Here is a 19,551-nt window from a genome sequence, read left to right as displayed (position 1 = left end):
GTTTCTGAACCAAATCATATATTATATGCTTTATTTTCATTAGTATTAAAATATCTATTAAATATCCACATATATGTTCTGCTCTACCAATACTAAAGGAAGTAGAATTCACAGATATAGCCTGAATCTTCTTGTACTTTGTTTTCTCAAATAGATAATGTATGTGAAGACAGATGTATAACAGACCAACACTCAATGAGCTGACCACTGACACAAGTACTACATATCTTTGTATATGATAAAACCACAGCTAAGCTCTAGTACCTTCTCATTAATATCCGTTTATCCTTTGTCCCTGCATCATTGTCCATGGGTCATTAAAAGTAATATTTGTATACCTGAAATCAATATAATATTGTATATCAGCTGTATTTTAGTAAAAAAGTAGTATCTGTTCAGATTGCCAGCTCCCTTCCTAAATCTCATCAAATCCTTACTAATGGCATATAGTGTGCTTTGCACCCTTCCTTATTCCTTTAACCCAATGTTTCTAAAACTTTAGTCTTTCACTTAGTATTTTCACAATTTTTGCAATAATAAAAAAATAATTTTATGTTAACTCACATTCCTTTCTTTGTAATACTTACTTCAACCTAGTCCTAAGCATTAATATCCATGGACTTGCAAATTTGTTTTTTAAAAAGGTGTGCCAGTATAACATCAGCTAAAATAATCACATGAACCTCAGTGGTATGCTAACTACACTTGAATAACCATTATGTTAATCTAATCAGCTTTGCGATCACCTAGTAAGAATGATAAATGTACCAACATAGAATCCTGCCCTGCAGAACATAAGCTGCTCTATCTTCTATCTCAAAAGGTAGGCTTATTTTTTGTAATCTCTTATAAGTAGACACATTCCAAGATATGCCTAACAAAGAATATTTAAGGAACTGTTCTGAAATCTCTGAATTTAACTTGTTCTTATATTTCACAGATTATCTCTCTGAGAAAATTCATGTTTTTTTCTTTGTTTAAAGTTCTTCAGATTGATTTAGTAATTACTGAAATTTACTTTGATAACAGTGACACAAATACATTGCTCTTAATTCTTCTCTTGCAGAATACTGTAAATCAAACCCAGCATTCATGGAGTTAAAATAATGAGCAAAGAGTTGGACCTGGTGAATAAATAAGTCTCTCTTTGTTCTTTATTCAACTGATGTCTACTGAATGTATATTATGTACCTGCTCTTTTTCTAGGTGCTGACGATGCATCAGTAAAAAACTGTTAAAAGTAGGTAAAACCACTGTTATCATGCATATATTGTAATATAAAATTTTATGAAAAAAAGTTATGGTACATATTTATCTTTGAGATACTCCCACCAGTGTTTTCTAGTATCTCATTCCTTAAATATTATTCTAATTTTGAAACTATCCAAATACTTCAATTTATATTTTAATTCATATTTATAATTCTTACTTATAAAAGTTATTTATTCTCAGCATTTGTGTATGAAAATATTTCAAACACATAGAAAAATGCCAACAATTTAAGATTTTTCTTCTGCTGTTTGTTCAGACTAAAAACACTGGGGTCACTGACTCCTTTCACGTATTATGCTTCAGGGTTTTTGCAATATCATTATACCAACTGTGGTATGTTTTTTTCCAAAATACTTTAAAGTTGACTCATTTTCCTTTTATTCTAAAGCCTACTTCACCTACTTCATTCCTCTCCTTGACCTATGCCCCTCATTTTGTTAGTTTTATCTTCAAAATATACCTGGAATTCTATCACTTGTCATCATTCCCACTATCATCTTGGTCCAAGACAGCATCATCTATTGCTTGGATTGTTACAATAATCTCACAGTGGATTTGCTGACTTCTGCCCTTGCCCCTCCCCATCCACAATCTGTTCTCAACACAGCACCCACAAGAATCCTGTTAAAATGTAGTCAGATAATATTCTTGTGCTCAAATCACTACAATAAATTATCATCTCATACAGAATAGAAATCAGAAAATATTCTTAATATTCTATTTCTAGGAGGTGGGGCGGAAAATGGCGGCGTGAGTAGAGCAGCGGAAATCTCCTCCCAAAACAACATATATCTATGAAAATATAACAAAGACAACCCTTCCTAGAATAAAGACCAGAGGACACAGGACAATATCCAGACCACATCCACACCTGAGAGAACCCAGCGCCTCGCGAAGGGGGTAAGATACAAGCCCCGGCCCCGCGGGAGCCGAGCGCCCCTCCCCCCAGCTCCCGGCGGGAGAAGAGCAGGCAGAGCGGGAGGGAGACGGAGCCCAGGGCTGCCGAACACCCAGCCCCAGCCATCCGGGCCAGAGTGTAGGGCCCTCGATACTGGGAAAACAGGGCAGCAAGAACAGTGAGCAGGCACTGGAGGCTGGGCGACAGAGGACATAAGAAAAGCGCGCGACCATTTTTTTTTTTTTTTTTTGCTTTTTTGCTGCTTTGTTTTGGCGAGCGCTGTTTGGAAGTCTTAAAGGGACAGGGACCCCAATATTAGGGAAACAGGGCAGAAAGACCGGTGAGCAGAGGCCTGAGGCTGGCACCGGAGAATAAAGAAAAACGAACGACCACCTTTTTTTTTTTTAAATAAAAATTTTTTTTTTTTTTTAATTAAAAAAATTTTTTTTTCTTGTTTTTTTTTGTGGTCGTTGTTTTGTTTTGGCGGGTGCTTTTTGGAAGTCTTAAAGGGGCAGGGCGGGCCACTTAATCCAGAGGTAGGGAATCCGGGATCTCTGGGCACTCTAACCCCTGGGCTGCAGGGAGCAGGGAGGCCCCTTACGGAGATAAATAGCCTCCCAGCCGCTCCTGCTCCAACGCGACTCCACCATTTTGGAGTAGCTGCCCGAGCCAGGCCACGCCCACAGCAACAGCGGAGATTAACTCCATAGCAGCCGGGCAGGAAGCAGAAACCCTGTCTGCGCGCAGCTGCGCAGCACAAGCCACTAGAGGCCGCTGCTCTCCCAGGAGAGGAGGGCCACAAACCAACAAGAAAGGAAGTCCTTCCAGCCGTCACTCGTCCCAGTTCTGCAGACTATTCCTATCACCATGAAAAGGCAAAGCTACAGGCAGACAAAGATCACAGAGACAACACCAGAGAAGGAGACAGACCTAACCAGTCTTCCTGACAAAGAATTCAAAATAAGAATCATAAACATGCTGACAGAGATGCAGAGAAATACGCAAGAAAAATGGGATGAAGTCCAGAAAGAGATCACAGATGCCAGAAAGGAGATCGCAGAAATGAAACAAACTCTGGAAGGGTTTATAAGCAGAATGGATAGAATGCAAGAGGCCATTGATGGAATTGAAATCAGAGAACAGGAACGCATGGAAGCTGACATAGAGAGAGACAAAAGGATCTCCAGGAATGAAACAATATTAAGAGAACTGTGTGACCAATCTAAAAGGAGCAATATCCGTATTATAGGGGTCCCAGAAGAAGAAGAGAGAGGCAAAGAGATGGAAAGTATCTTAGAAGAAATAATTGCTGAAAACTTCCCCACACTGGGGGAGGAAGTAATCAAACAGACCACGGAAATACACAGAACCCCCAAAAGAAAGGATCCAAGAAGGGCAACACCAAGACACATAATAATTAAAATGGCAAAGATCAAGGACAAGGAAAGAGTGTTAAAGGCAGCTAGAGAGAAAAAGGTCACCTATAAAGGGAAACCCATCAGGCTAACGTCAGATTTCTCAACAGAAACCCTACAGGCCAGAAGAGAATGGCATGATATATTTAATGCAATGAAACAGAAGGGCCTTGAACCAAGGATACTGTATCCAGCACGACTATCATTCAAATATGACGGTGGGATTAAACAATTCCCAGACAAACAAAAGCTGAGGGAATTTGCTTTCCACAAACCACCTCTACAGAACATCTTACAGGGACTGCTCTAGATGGGAGCACTCCTAGAAGGAGCACAGCACAAAACACCCAATATATGAAGAATCGAGGAGGAGGAACAAGAAGGGAGAGAAGAAAAGAATCTCCAGACAGTGTATATAACAGCTCAATAAGCGAGCTAAGTTAGGCAGTAAGATACTAAAGAGGCTAACCTTGAACCTTTGGTAACCACGAATTTAAAGCCTGCAATGGCAATAAGTACATATCTTTCAATAGTCACCCTAAATGTTAATGGGTTGAATGCACCAATCAAAAGACACAGAGTAACAGAATGGATAAAAAAGCAAGACCCATCTATATGCTGCTTACAAGAAACTCACCTCAAACCCAAAGACATGTACAGACTAAAAGTCAAGGGATGGAAAAACATATTTCAAGCAAACAACAGTGAGAAGAAAGCAGGGGTTGCAGTACTAATATCAGACAAAATAGACTTCAAAACAAAGAAAGTAACAAGAGATAAAGAAGGACACTACATAATGATAAAGGGCTCAGTCAAACAAGAGGATATAACCATTCTAAATATATATGCACCCAACACAGGAGCACCAGCATATGTGAAACAAATACTAACAGAACTAAAGGGGGATATAGACTGCAATGCATTCATTCTAGGAGACTTCAACACACCACTCACCACAAAGGATAGATCCACTGGGCAGAAAATAAGTAAGGACACGGAAGCACTGAACAACACACTAGAGCAGATGGACCTAATAGACATCTATAGAACTCTACATCCAACAGCAGCGGGATATACATTCTTCTCAAGTGCACATGGAACATTCTCCAGAATAGACCACATACTAGGCCACAAAAAGAGCCTCAGAAAATTCCAAAAGATTGAAATCCTACCAACCAACTTTTCAGACCACAAAGGCATAAAACTAGAAATAAACTGTACAAAGAAAGCAAAGAGGCTCACGAACACATGGAGGCTTAACAACACGCTCCTAAATAATCAATGGATCAATGACCAAATCAAAATGGAGATCCAGCAATATATGGAAACAAATGACAACAACAACACTAAGCCCCAACTTCTGTGGGACACAGCAAAAGCAGTCTTAAGAGGAAAGTATATAGCAATCCAAGCATATTTAAAAAAGGAAGAGCAATCCCAAATGAATGGTCTAATGTCACAATTATCGAAATTGGAAAAAGAAGAACAGATGAGGCCTAAGGTCAGCAGAAGGAGGGACATAATAAAGATCAGAGAAGAAATAAATAAAATTGAGAAGAATAAAACAATAGCAAAAATCAATGAAACCAAGAGCTGGTTCTTCGAGAAAATAAACAAAATAGATAAGCCTCTAGCCAGACTTATTAAGAAGAAAAGAGAGTCAACACAAATCAACAGTATCAGAAACGAGAAAGGAAAAATCACGACGGACCCCACGGAAATGCAAAGAATTATTGGAGAATACTATGAAAACCTATATGCTAACAAGCTGGGAAACCTAGGAGAAATGGACAACTTCCTAGAAAAATATAACCTTCCAAGATTGACCCAGGAAGAAACAGAAAATCTAAACAGACCAATTACCAGCAATGAAATTGAAGAGGTAATCAAAAAACTACCAAAGAACAAAACCCCCGGGCCAGATGGATTTACCTCAGAATTTTATCAGACATACAGGGAAGACATAATACCCATTCTCCTTAAAGTCTTCCAAAAAATAGAGGAGGAGGGGATACTCCCAAACTCATTCTATGAAGCTAACATCACCCTAATACCAAAACCAGGCAAAGACACCACCAAAAAAGAAAACTACAGACCAATATCCCTGATGAACGTAGATGCAAAAATACTCAACAAAATATTAGCAAACCGAATTCAAAAATACATCAAAAGGATCATACACCATGACCAAGTGGGATTCATTCCAGGGATGCAAGGATGGTACAACATTCGAAAGTCCATCAACATCATCCACCACATCAACAAAAAGAAAGACAAAAACCACATGATCATCTCAATAGATGCTGAAAAAGCATTTGACAAAGTTCAACATCCATTCATGTTAAAAACTCTCAGCAAAATGGGAATAGAGGGCAAGTACCTCAACATAATAAAGGCCATCTATGATAAATCCACAGCCAACATTATATTGAACAGCGAGAAGCTGAAAGCATTTCCTCTGAGATCGGGAACTAGACAGGGATGCCCACTCTCTCCACTGTTATTTAACATAGTACTGGAGGTCCTAGCCACGGCAATCAGACAAAATAAAGAAATACAAGGAATCCAGATTGGTAAAGAAGAAGTTAAACTGTCACTATTTGCAGATGACATGATACTGTACATAAAAAACCCTAAAGACTCCACCCCAAAACTACTAGAACTGATATCGGAATACAGCAAAGTTGCAGGATACAAAATCAACACACAGAAATCTGTGGCTTTCCTATATACTAACAATGAACCAACAGAGAGAGAAATCAGGAAAACAACTCCATTCACAATTGCATCAAAAAAAATAAAATACCTAGGAATAAACCTAACCAAAGAAGTGAAAGACTTATACTCTGAAAACTACAAGTCACTCTTAAGAGAAATTAAAGGGGACACTAACAGATGGAAACTCATCCCATGCTCGTGGCTAGGAAGAATTAATATCGTTAAAATGGCCATCCTGCCCAAAGCAATATACAGATGTGATGCAATCCCTATGAAACTACCAGGAACATTCTTCAATGAACTGGAACAAATAATTCAAAAATTCATATGGAAACACCAAAGACCCCGAATAGCCAAAGCAATCCTGAGAAAGAAGAATAAAGTAGGGGGGATCTCACTCCCCAACTTCAAGCTCTACTATAAAGCCATAGTAATCAAGACAATTTGGTACTGGCACAAGAGCAGAGCCACAGACCAATGGAACAGACTAGAGAATCCAGACATTAACCCAGACATATATGGTCAATTAATATTTGATAAAGGAGCCATGGACATACAATGGCGAAATGACAGTCTCTTCAACAGGTGGTGCTGGCAAAACTGGACAGCTACATGTAGGAGAATGAAACTGGACCATTGTCTAACCCCATATACAAAAGTAAACTCAAAATGGATCAAAGACCTGAATGTAAGCCATGAAACCATTAAACTCCTGGAAGAAAACATAGGCGAAAACCTCTTAGACATAAACATGAGTGACCTCTTCTTGAACATATCTCCCCGGGCAAGGAAAACAACAGCAAAAATGAGTAAGTGGGACTATATTAAGCTGAAAAGCTTCTGTACAGCAAAAGACACCATCAATAGAACAAAATGGATCCCTACAGTATGGGAGAATATATTTGAAAATGACACATCCGATAAAGGCTTGACGTCCAGAATATATAAGGAGCTCTCACGCCTCAACAAACAAAAAACAAATAACCCAATTAAAAAATGGGCAGAGGAAATGAACAGACAGTTCTCAAAAAAAGAAATACAGATGGCCAACAGACACATGAAAAGATGCTCCACATCGCTAATTATCAGAGAAATGCAAATTAAAACTACAATGAGGTATCACCTCACACCAGTAAGGATGGCTGCCATCCAAAAGACAAACAACAACAAATGTTGGCGAGGCTGTGGAGAAAGGGGAACCCTCCTACACTGCTGGTGGGAATGTAAGTTAGTTCAACCATTGTGGAAAGCAGTATGGAGGTACATCAAAATGCTCAAAACAGACTTACCATTTGACCCAGGAATTCCACTCCTAGGAATTTACCCTAAGAATGCAGCAATCAAGTATGAGAAAGACAGATGCACCCCTATGTTTATTGCAGCACTATTTACAATAGCCAAGAATTGGAAGCAACCTAAATGTCCATCAATAGATGAATGGATAAAGAAGATGTGGTACATATACACAATGGAATACTACTCAGCTATAAGAAAAGGGCAAATCCAATCATTTGCAGCAACATGGATGGAGCTGGAGGGTATTATGCTCAGTGAAACAAGCCAAGCGGAGAAAGAGAAATACCAAATGATGTCACTTATCTGTGGAATATAAGAACAAAGGAAAAACTGAAGGAACAAAACAGCAGCAGAATCACAGAACTCAAGAATGGACTAACAGGTACCAAAGGGAAAGGGACTGGGGAGGATGGGTGGGTAGGGAGGGATAAGGGGGGGAGAAGTAGGGGGGTATTAAGATTAACATGCATGGGGGGGTAGGAGAAAAGGGAGGGCTGTACAACACAGAGAAGGCAAGTAGTGATTCTACAACATTTTGCTATGCTGATGGACAGTGACTGTAAAGGGGTTTATAGGGGAGACCTGGTATAGGGGAGAGCCTAGTAAACGTATTATTCGTCATGTAAGTGTAGATTAGTGATAGCAAAAAAAAAAAAAAAAAAAAGGGCAGTTCCTGTGTGGTAACCTCCAACGAGTTCTACACAAGGGTATAAAGGGCATATAAAAGTGTAGGCAAAGGGTCTGTTTGTGTTTATACAGAGGATCAAAGCCTAATTGGGCTACCCCGAAAATGAACTAAGATACGATATGAAAAAGAACTTCCAACATCTGCACCCTCTGGAAGACTCATGCCAGAAGATGATCATCAAAAAACCCCAACAAAGATCCACGCACTGCTACAGCTGTAGATGCACTCATCCCACCAGTTCCTGGACCTGCCATGGGAATGAGGAAGGAGATATCTAAGCTGGCCTGTGCATACAGTAAAACAACAAAATTGGACTGGATCTATACTGTTGGAACTCAACCAAGAATTTGGAGAAGTGCAAATTGTAGCGCTCCAAAGTCTTACAACTACAAACTATTTATTGTTAAAAGAACATATGGCATGTGAACAGTCCCCAGGAATGGGTTGTTTTAATTTGTCTGATTTCTCTCAGACTGTTCAAGTTCATTTGGACAATATCCACCATATCATAGATAAGTTTTCACAAATGCCTAAGGTGCCTAACTGGTTTTCTTGGTTTCACTGCAGATGGCTGGTAATTACAGATATGCTTTGGTTATGTAACTATACTCCTATTATGTTAATGTGTGTGTGCAATTTAAGTAGAAGCTTAAAACCTATACATGCTGAAGTTACTCTACAAGAAGATATATCAAAGAAATAATCAATCTTCCCATGTTTTCTTCCGCCTGCTACTTCTATAGCTTTTCTTCTTCCTTCCTAATTACAACCCTTAAATAGAATTCGTGCCTCATATCAAATTTACCGAGTATCATAATTCTTCCAAGTGGTAAAGATACCTCAAGACAAATGCTGGGCATAGAAGCCACAGGGCATAAATATGCAAAGAAGTAAAAAGCTAACTTTTTCAAACAATAAGGCTTCTCTCTCAGTTACCAACTTCACATTTCCCTGTATGGCCCCGGAAGATGACTGGTTAGCCAGAGACGGGTAAGATTCCTCAAGGGAGGAACAACCTAAGACAGGCACAGTCGCAGGGGGGCCATCAGGTGAGAAACTGGGGATCAACAGAGGTGAGGCTTAGAACCTCACCCCCCCCGTTCTGAGAGAAATCTTCTGCATACGTGGATGTTTTATTGCCCTGGTCTAGCTTGGATTAACACATAGTCTACAGGCACACACCTGATCATCTACATTTGCTCTCTTACAACACTAAACTATGTTTTCTACCTTTATCTTGTATCTACCTACCACTTCAGCATTTTATTAAAAATAATAATAATAAAGAGAGAAATGTGGTATCCACATATAAATCAAGTATAAAAACCAAATGAGTATTCATATTTGAACTGACTGTTTATAGTTCATAATGCATGAGCAAAACCGAAAGTTTCTGTGATGACTGCCCTTGTACTGTTCACTATGTAACTTATTCATTATGTAAGAATTTGTTCTACATGTAAAAACTTGTTTGTTATGCCTCAGAAGATTGGAGACTGACAAAAATTAGGCTTGGGGTGGAATAATGATTGTGCATTGAGCATTGACTCCCCTATACAGAATTTTATTGTCGTTAACAACCATTTGATCAATAAATATGAGAGATGCCCTCACAAAAAAAAAAAAAAAAAAAAGGACAGACTTCCAATGGTAAAATAAATTAGTAACCGGGATGTAATGTATAGCATAAGGAATATAGTCAAGATATTGTAACAGCCTGGTAGGGTGATAGCTGGAACCTAGAATTATGTATATAAATGTTCTACCACTGTGTTGTACACTTGAAACTCATGTAATGTAATACTGTGTGTCAACTACCCTTCAATAAAAAATAATTATTAAAAAAATATATATATTCTATTTCTACTAATTACTTATGTTTTTGTATGTAGTTGCAGTAGATTCATTTTCACTATTAGATGATATTCTGTTGTAAGAAAATAACTCACTTTATTAATCCACTCTTTCAACTATGGACATTTGAAGGGCCTTTCATTTGTTTTGCTATTACAAATAGTGCTGACACAGGAAGAAATGTTAAGGGAATTCCTTAAGGATGTAGGAAATGATAAAAGATATAAATTCTGAAATGCAGGAAGGAATGAATAACTCTTACGTTTATAGTTAATTGATTTTGAACATGGATGCCAAGAAAATGTGATGTGGAAAAAACAGGTTTTTCTAAGACTGGTGTTGGGATATTGGATATTCATATGCATAAGAATGAATTTGTACTCTTACATCATACCATATACAAAAATTAACTCAAAATGGGTCATTGACCAAAATGTAAAAGCTGCAACTATGAAACTCAAAGAGGTATATATATATATGCCTTTAGTTTAGGCAATGGTTTCTTAATATGACCCCAAAATACTGCAACAAAAGGAAAAAATAGATAAATTAGACTTTATCAGAATTAGCATCTTTTGTACTTAAAAGGAAGTCATCAAGGGAATTAAAAGACATACACAGAATGGGAGAGAAAATATTTGCAAATCATACATCAGATAAGGGACTTCTATTAAGAATGATTAAAGAATTCTTACAACTCAACAATAAAAACACAATTCTATTTTTAAAATGAGCAAGGTGTCTGAATAGGCATTTTTCCAAAGAACATGTGCAAATGGCCAATAATCACATAAAAATGTTCAGTATGCAAGTCAAAACCATGATATACCAGTTCACACCCACTAGAATAGCTAAAATGAAAAAACAGACAATAATAAGTGTTGATAGGATATGGAGAAATTGGAACCCTCGTACATTGGTAATGTTTTTGTAAAATGGTGCGGTCACTTAGGAAAACAATTTGGCAGTTCCTCAAAATTTTTTAAACAAACAGTTAACCTATAACCACATTTCAGTACTAACTCTAATGAGAGGCCTTGGCAAATGACCTATCATAAATATTATTTTCCTCACTTATAAAGTAAAAATGGTACCTGTTTGTTGATAATTTATATATTAAAATTCAAACAATAACAACAAAACCAAATGTTTGTTTTTCCAAAGATACCTATAAGGAAATGAAAAGTCACGTCACAGACTGGGAAATATATTTGTAAGATAGCACGTAAATCTGACAATGGACTATATAAAGAACTCTGACAGAAGGTGGGGAGGAAAGGAGAAGGGGATTAAGGGGCATTATGATTAGCACACATAATGTAATGGGGGCACGGGGAAGGCAGTATAGCACGGAGAAGACAAGTAGTGACTCTGTAGCATCTTACTACACTGGTGGACAGTGACTGCACTGGGGAATTTGGGGGAGACTTGATAGTATGAGTCAATGTAGTAACCACAATGTTGCTCATATGAAACCTTCATGAGATTGTATATCAATGATACCTTAATAATAATTAAAGAAGAGAACTCTTGACAATACAATCCAATTAAAAATGGACAAAATATTTTAACAGAAGATGCACATATATATATGTATGTACATATATATATTCAAGTATAATCAGCAACTAAAAAGATGCCCAACCTTATTAATCATCAAGGACATGCATATTAAAGAATTGCCATAACTCTTTATACCCATTAGAATGATTAACATTAAAAAGACTGATGATACCAAGTATAATGATTGGAAAGCGTGTATTGCTTGTGAAAGTGTAAAATGATACAATCGCTTTGAAAAGCAATTTCACAATTTTTAATAAAATTAAGCCTATATCTACTGAATGTCCTAGAAATTGCATTCCTAGGTATTCTCCCAAGAGAAATGAAAACATGTCTATAAAATTACTTGTACAGAATATTTACAGCAGATTTATCTGTAACCCCAAATTGAAACAACCCAATAACCATGAGCAAGTGTGATATATTCACACAACGGAAAATTAATTAGCAATGCAAATAAATGAACTGATACATGCAGAAGCACCTATAATACATAAAACATTATTTTGAGAATACAAAAAATACACCCTGTATGATTTCACTTACATAAATTCCAGAATAGAAAAAACTAATCTATACTGATAGAAATCAGATCATTGGTTGCCTGGAAGAAAGGACTGACTACAAGAGGCTTAATAGGGAAATTTTCTGGGGTTATGTAAATGTTCTATATTTTGATTTAGAAATGGTAGCTCAGATATATACATTCATCAAAACTTATTGAACTGTGTACTTAAAATCTGTGCATTCTGTTCTTAATAAATCATTCCTCAATAAAGTTTGTTTTAAAAATATTGCTACCAGAAATGTATATATGTATCATTTTTTTGTACATGTTGTGTACATGTACATTTTGTACCTATTCTAGATAAACATGGTGCATACTTAGAAGTGGAAATCCTCTTAGGGTTTGCAAATTTTTAGTATTACAAGATAATACGAAATTGATCTTCAAAATGATTTTACCAACCTACACTTGTACTAGCAATGTATAAAAGTTCCTATTGATCTACATCCTCCCTGAGCTGTGTGCAGTCCTTGAGAGGAGATCATCCACCGCTGCAGCCTCTTGGGGGCGCCATGGATGTTCTCACGTGTTCCACAGCTGGAGCTCAGCTTTCTGGAGGAGCACTCTGAGTGCCAAAAGACAAGGCTGGAGGTATGGCTGTCCTCATGCTGCTGGAGGGATCTGATAGGACCTGGAAACAGGAGGTTAGTCCTTCTCCCCTTCTCCAACCTTCCTATCTGTTTCTTATTGGCAAAACCTAAGAGAAATCATCTGGCAGTGGTAACAAACAGTGCTGCAGTGGAAAACCTTGTGCATAGAATGTTTTGTTTTTGTGGCTATAGGTTTTCAGGGTAAATTCTTAGTGGGATTCTATGTAGCTTTACTAGATATTGCCAGATTTTTTTCTCCATATGGGGTTGAACCATTTTGTACTCTGAGCAGCAATATATGAGAGTGTTTTTCCACAGAACCCCATGAACAGAGTGCATTGTCAGACTTTTGAATGTTGACCAAATAGGTACTAAATTATATTTTAGGGTAGTTTTAATTCGGATTTCTCTTACAAAGTTGAGCATCATCTCATAGGTTTGAGACCCTTTATGTATCTTTTTCTGTGAATTGTTCATGTCTTTTGCCCATTTTTCTCTTGGATTTTGATTTTACTCATTTTTAAACCTACATTAGGGTGATTAGCCCTTTACTTGCCATATAACTAGCAATGTTTCCTCCCAGTTTGTCATTTGTCTTTTGACCTACTTACCTCTAGAAAAAGAAGAGCATATTAGTACCATTACAGAATTGCCCTGTATTTATTTATATATCATTTTTGAGGAAATTGACATCTTTATACTTTTATTTGCCTTATCCAAGAATCTGGGGTCCTTTTCATTTGTTCGAGGTTACTATTTTGTTTGAAGATTTTCCCACGTAAGTTTGCATATTTTTTTGTTAAGTTTACTCTTAAGTATTTTACCTTTTTGTTGCTTTTGTAAACAGGTTTACATTTTTTTAAATTGAAATATCATTGATATACAATCATACGTTGCTTTCAAATGTACAACAGGGTGGTTCAACAGTTACCCAAATTATTAAATCCTCACACTTTCTACTGCAGTTACTGTCTATCAACATAGAAAAATGTATGGAATCACTGACTATATTCTCCATGCTGTACTACTGTCCTGTGACCAAATTATATTGTGATTATGCCCCTTTATCCTCTGTCTCCCTCCTCTCCCACCTGTCCCAAATCCTCCCTCTTGGTAACCATTAGTCACTTCTTAGTGTCTGTAAGTCTATTGCTATTTTGTTCCTTCTGTTTTGCTTTGTTTTTATATTCCAGAAAGTAAGTGAAATCATACGGTATTTGTCTTTCTCTGCCTGGCTTACCTCACTGAGCATAATACTCTCTAGATCCATCCATGTTAAACAGGTTTACTTTTACATGAAGTCTTTTATCTTATTGTTTGATGCATATGAAGAGTATCTTTTGGGTGTGATTTTAAGTCTAGCAACATCACTAATTCTTTCCTGTTTGTGTTGGCTTTAGCACTGATTGCTTGAGTTTTCTAGGTGTACTCTCGTTTTGGCAAATGTAATTTCACTTCTTCCTTTCCAGGTGTTATGTCTTTAATTGAATTGTTTTGTCTTATTACATTGGCTAATCTCCATTAAAATAGTAAATTGTAGTGGAGATAGTGAGCATCATTGCTTTGTTCCTGACCTTAGTAAAAATGCCTCTAATGCTTCCCAAATAAGATGTTGAGCTATATTTTGTTATATTAGGTAGTATCAATCAATTTCTATTTTATTGAATTTTTTAAAAAGAGAAATATATATTGAAAAAGGCCTTTTCAGCAGCTGTGGAAATACTCTGATCATTTTCCTTCTTATATCTATTAATACGAAATATTAGTGGTCTGAATATTGAACCACCCATCTTGGCCATAAAGTGTTTTTTTGTTTGGTTGTTTTAGTTTGAATAGACTTAATTTTCTAGAGCAGTTTTAGGTTCACACTAAAACTGAGAGGAAGGTACAGGAAGTTCCCTATGCCCCTGCCCTCCTACACACAAAGCCTCTCCCACTATCAACATCCCCCACCAGAGTGGTACATTGTTACAACTGATAAACCCATATCGACACATCATTATCAACCAAAGTCTGTAGCTTACATTAGAGTTCATTTTTGGTGTTGTTCATTCTTTGGTTTTGGACAAATTTGTAATGACATGTATCCACCATTATAGTATCATACAGAGTAGTTTCACTGCCCTAAAAATTCTTTGTGCTCTGCATTTTCATCCCACGTCCCCCACCTAATGCAAACCAATGATCTGTTTACTGTGTCCATAGTTTTGCCTTTTCCAGAATGTCATATAGTTGAAATCATACACTAGGTAGCCTTTCAGATTAGCTTCTTTCACTTAGTATGTATTTAAGATTCTTCTGTGTGTTTTCATGACTTGATAGCTCATTTCTTTTTAGTGCTGAATAACATTCCACTGTTTGAATGTACCAGCTTTTATTCATTCACCTTCTGAATGACATCTTAGTTACTTCCAAATTTTGGCAATTATGAACAAAACTGCAGGTTTTTGCGTGGATATAAGTTTTCCACTCGTGTGCATAAATACCAAGGAGTGAGATTGCATCAAGTATTTTTTAAAATGTGCTTTTAGATTATGCTGCTAATATTTGACTTAGAGTTTTTTATGTCCATATTCATAAGTGGGAGTGGTGCAGTATTTGCTATATTTTGGAATCACTTTTATACTGCCTTCAAAAAGCAGTTTGGAAGGATTTCTTCTTTTAAAATGCTCTGAAACAATGTACGTAGCATCTAAGAATCAGATCTTTGGGGACTTAGAAAAATTTTGTTGTGAAACTTTGGGCCTGGTATTTTTTGTGTGGTTAATTCCTTGATATCTTTATTTCTTCTAAAATTGGTTTGTCTAGGCTTTCTATCTTTATTAGGATTCATTTTGACATATTACTATTTCGATTATATCTAGGTTTTTAAATGTATTTTCATAATACTATGAAAATAATTACATGATACTATGTAACTTTCTGTTTCAGGGCTACACCCCTTTTATAATTTCTTATTTTGAATGTTTATGCTTTCTTCCCCATTTCCTGGATTAGATTTATGGAGGTCTATCATTAAAATCTTTTTTTAAAAATCATGTTTATTTATCGGTCCTATTGGTTTCTGCATTTAACCTCATTGATTTCAGTTTTTATTTTTATTTTTTTCCTTCTACTTTTCTTTGGTTCAGCATTTTGAGTAAAAAAAAATTTCACTTTCTAATCATTCCTTGATTTTCACTGTACAAAAATTTAGAGCTATAACATTTTCTCTAATCACTGATTTGCTTTTTATAGATTCTGATAAGTATTGTTTCCATTATCTTTTTTTTTTTTTTGTAGATAATTATTTTTTATTGAAGGGTAGTTGACACACAGTATTACATTACATTAGTTTCAGGTGTACAACACAGTGATTCAACATTTATATACATGACAATTCTAGGTAGCAGCTATCACCATACCAAGCTGTTACAATATCTTGACTATATTCCTTACGCTATACATTACATCCCGACTACTTATTTATTTTACCATTGGAAGTGTGTACTATTTTTTTTTTTTTTTGTGAGGGCATCTCTCATATTTATTGATCAAATGGTTGTTAACAACAATAAAATTCTGTATAGGAGAGTCAATGCTCAATGCACAATCATTAATCCACCCCAAGCCTAATTTTCGTCAGTCTCCAATCTTCTGAGGCATAACAAACAAGTTCTTACACGGAGAACAAATTCTTACATAGTGAATAAGTTACATAGTGAACAGTACAAGGGCAGTCATCACAGAAACTTTCGGTTTTGCTCATGCATTATGAACTATAAACACTCAGTTCAAATATGAATACTCATTTGATTTTTATACTTGATTTATATGTGGATACCACATTTCTCTCTTTATTATTATTATATTTAATAAAATGCTGAAGTGGTAGATAGATACAAGGTAAAGGTAGAAAACATAGTTTAGTGTTGTAAGAGAGCAAATGTAGATGATCAGGTGTGTGCCTGTAGACTATGTGTTAATCCAAGTTAGACAAGGGCAATAAAACATCCACTTATGCAGAAGATTTCTCTCAGAACAGGGGGGGTGAGGTTCGAAGCCTCACCTCTGTTGATCCCCAATTTCTCACCTGATGACCCCCTGTGACTGTGCCTGTCTTAGGTTGTTCCTCCCTTGAGGAATCTTACCCATCTCTGGCTAACCAGTCATCTTCTGGGGCCATACAGGGAAATGTAAAGTTGATAAGTGAGAGAGAAGCCTTATTGTTTGAAATGGTTAGCTTTTTATTTCTTTGCATATTTATGCCCTGTAGCTTCTATGCCCAGCATTTGTCTTGAGGTATCTTTACCACTTGGAAGAATTATGATACTCAGTAAATTTGATCTGAGGCATGAATTCTATTTAAGGGTTGTAATTAGGAAGGAAGAAGAAAAGCTATAGAAGTAGCAGGCGGAAGAAAACCTGGGAAGATTGATTATTTCTTTGACATATCTTCCTGTAGAGTAACTTCAGCATGTATAGGTTTCAAACTGCTACTTAAATTGCGCACACACATTATCATAATAGGAGTATAGTTACATAACCAAAGCATACCTGTAATTACCAGCCATCTCCAGTGAAACCAAGAAAACCAGTTAGGCACCTTAGGCATTTGTGAAAACTTATCTATGATATGGTGGATATTGTCTAACTGAACTTGAACAGTCTGAGAGAAATCAGACAAATTAAAACAACCCATTCCTGGGGAATGTTCACATCCCTTATGTTCTTTTAACAGTAAATAGTCTGTAGTTGTAAGATTTTGGAGCGCTACAATTTGCACTTCTCCTAATTCTTGGTTGAGTTCCAACAGTATAGATCCAGTCAAATTTGTTGTTTTACTGTATGCACAGGCCAGCTTAGATATCTCCTTCATTCCCATGGCAAGTCCAGGAGCTGGTGGGATGAGTGCATCTACAGCTGTAGTAGTGCGTGGATCTTTGTTGGGGTTTTTTGATGATCATCTTCTGGCATGAGTCTTCCAGAGAGTGCAGATGTTGGAAGTTCTTTTTCATATCGTATCTTAGTTCATTTTCGGGGTACCCAATTAGGCTTTGATCCTCTGTATAAACACAAACAGACCCTTTGCGTACACTTTTATATGCCCTTTATACCCTTGTGTAGAACTCATGGGAGGTTACCACACAGGAACTGCCCTTTTTTTGTTGTTGTTTGTTTGTTTTTTGTTTTTGGTATCACTAATCTACACTTACATGACGAATATTATGTTTACTAGGCTCTCCCCTATACCAGGTCTCCCCTATAAACCCCTTTACAGTCACTGTCCATCAGCATAGCAAAATGTTGTAGAATCACTACTTGCCTTCTCTGTGTTGTACAGCCCTCCCTTTTCTCCTACCCCCCATGCATGCTAAACTTAATACCCCCTTACATCTCCCCCCCTTATCCCTCCCTACCCACCCATCCTACCCAGTCCCTTTCCCTTTGGTACCTGTTAGTCCATTCTTGACTTCTGTGATTCTGCTGCTGTTTTGTTCCTTCAGTTTTTCCTTTGTTCTTATATTCCACAGATAAGTGAAATCATTTGGTATTTCTCTTTCTCTGCTTGGCTTGTTTCACTGAGCATAATACCCTCCAGCTCCATCCATGTTGCTGCAAATGGTTGGATTTGCCCTTTTCTTATGGCTGAGTAGTATCCCATTGTGTATATGTACCACATCTTCTTTATCCATTCATCTATCGATGGACATTTAGGTTGCTTCCAATTCTTGGCTATTGTAAATAGTGCTGTGATAAACATAGGGGTGCACTGATCTTTCTCATACTTGATTGCTGCATTCTTAGGGTAAATTCCTAGGAGTGCAATTCCTGGGTCAAATGGTAGGTCTGTTTTGAGCATTTTGATGTACCTCCATACTGCTTTCCACAATGGTTGAACTAATTTACATTCCCACCAGCAGTGTAGGAGGGTTCCCCTTTCTCCACAGCCTCGCCAACATTTGTTGTTCTTTGTCTTTTGAATGGCAGCCATCCTTACTGGTGTGAGGTGATACCTCATTGTAGTTTTAATTTGCATTTCTCTGATAATTAACGATGTGGAGCATCTTTTCATGTGTCTGTTGGCCATCTGTATTTCTTTTTTGGAGAACTGTCTGTTCAGTTCCTCTGCCCATTTTTAAATTGGGTTATTTGTTTTTTGTTTGTTGAGTCTTGTGAGCTCTTTATATATTCTGGACGTCAAGCCTTTATCGGATGTGTCATTTTCAAATATATTCTCCCATACTGTAGGGTTCCATTTTGTTCTATTGATGGTGTCTTTTGCTGTACAGAAGCTTTTCAGCTTAATATAGTCCCACTTACTCATTTTTGCTGTTGTTTTCCTTGCCCGGGGAGATATGTTCAAGAAGAGGTCACTCATGTTTATGTCTAAGAGGTTTTTGCCTATGTTTTCTTCCAAGAGTTTAATGGTTTCATGACTTACATTCAGGTCTTTGATCCATTTTGAGTTTACTTTTGTATATGGGGTTAGACAATGGTCCAGTTTCATTCTCCTACATGTAGCTGTCCAGTTTTGCCAGCACCACCTGTTGAAGAGACTGTCATTTCGCCATTGTATGTCCATGGCTCCTTTATCAAATATTAATTGACCATATATGTCTGGGTTAATGTCTGGATTCTCTAGTCTGTTCCATTGGTCTGTGGCTCTGCTCTTGTGCCAGTACCAAATTGTCTTGATTACTATGGCT

Source organism: Manis pentadactyla, chromosome 11 (genome assembly GCF_030020395.1).
Source record: "Manis pentadactyla isolate mManPen7 chromosome 11, mManPen7.hap1, whole genome shotgun sequence".
Taxonomy (NCBI): Eukaryota; Metazoa; Chordata; class Mammalia; order Pholidota; family Manidae; genus Manis; species Manis pentadactyla.
This window is presented reverse-complemented; position numbering follows the sequence as displayed.